The sequence below is a fragment of the Etheostoma spectabile genome, chromosome 16 (genome assembly GCF_008692095.1).
Source record: "Etheostoma spectabile isolate EspeVRDwgs_2016 chromosome 16, UIUC_Espe_1.0, whole genome shotgun sequence".
Taxonomy (NCBI): domain Eukaryota; kingdom Metazoa; phylum Chordata; class Actinopteri; order Perciformes; family Percidae; genus Etheostoma; species Etheostoma spectabile.
In genome coordinates this window covers 24779820-24781322 of record NC_045748.1, presented here as the reverse complement: position 1 = coordinate 24781322, position 1503 = coordinate 24779820, and the positions used below count along the sequence as shown (strand labels likewise).

General features: G+C 42.3%; 1 protein-coding gene across 1 annotated transcript in view; it reads right to left on the bottom strand.

Annotated features, from left to right (window-relative positions):
* The window catches only part of dcc (DCC netrin 1 receptor), a gene marked incomplete in the record, with an annotated part of 396097 nt that overhangs the window by 111069 nt on the left and 283525 nt on the right, over positions 1–1503 (bottom strand).

Below are 1503 nucleotides of genomic sequence, written 5' to 3'. Positions count from 1 at the left end.
CTTCACGAGATCACATGTTACCTTGGCGACGTTTGATAACAAAGATGTTGCTGACACTTGCCGGTTTGAGAATTTTCATTATTAGTTTTTTGCTTTCCACACGGCCGAGGCCCAGGAGACGACTGCCTGATTCAAAAAAAAATTTCAAACTCTTTTTTTTAACAAGCTGGACAACAGGTCCGCTCTGCTCCGCGGTCGTGTGGCGTTCTGTTATCAATTACCACGGAACACGTCGCAATGCTTTGAACTATGGGTAATTCCCTTTGGGGAAGTCTGCATCGATGCAGACTCACGGAAAGGGCTCGTTGAGAGTGTACTCCAATCCTCACGCCCTTGGAAATGTAACATTGGGACAACCCTAAACCCGCATGACATCCCACGAGAACGCGCACCGACGTGAGTCTGGGAGTCCGGACTTTGGGACTGGTCCACTGAGATTCCAAAGTTTAGGGACGCAAATTGGATTAGATTAGATTGTCATTACACAGGTACAAGGCAACGAAATGCAGTTTAGGTCTAACCAGAAAATGAAATGCAAGTTTTGAGTGCTCATTAGCATCACGCCCCCTCAGCAGCTGATGAAGAGAAGCAGCGCGCAGAGCGGTAATTATGTCTGAGTTCATTTGATGAACTTAAACATGGTAAACAGCTCTTTTTACATCGCTCCTCATGATTCTGAATTAACACCTACAAACGCCTTCCTCTCTCTCTCTCTCTCTCTCTCTCGCTCTCCTGTAAAATCACTTTCTCAGAGGAGGCTTCTTCTTTTTTTTTGCCTTGCAAATAAACAACTTCCCGTCAGCTCGATGGGTCGGGGTCATTCGCTCGGGGTGAAAAAAGAAATCAATTCAGAAGAGAGTAAAGAAAATGCCTTCTGTCTTCATTATGTTTCTGTATTTTTCTTTCCTTAATGTACATGGGACTACGGTTTAAGATCGTCATCTCTCCTTTCATCTTTCCTCCTTTCATCCTTCCTTACCTTTATTCTAAACCATGTTGTAGCTGACAGCAGTTGGGAAATCAGAAGGAAATGGGACTCATTAAGGTCCACTTCCTTTCAATGAGTGTAATTGCTGGCCCAGGTAATCTCATATGCCAGGAATATTTCTATATTATGCTGGTGACTTTGTTCCAATGGTCAAATGTGCACAGTCCTGCACCTATTTCTTTGGGACGTCTGTAATCTGTAACGGGGACCTTCAAATGAAATGAAATAGCGACGGTGATTTGAAGATATAACACCATTTGGGACTAAAGATGATTTAAACATAACTAGAGATTCACATGAATGAGAAAATGATTGGAGATGATTTGAGAAGGTTTTGGATATCAGACAGAATGTGACGATGATTTGATAAAAGATTACTCGGATTAGAAGTGATCTGATGAAAAGACATGAATTGAGAAGATTTGAAGGATTTTTAAATCAAGAACTTGAATGCAAGCACACACACACACACACACACACACATATGCACACACACACACACACACACACACACA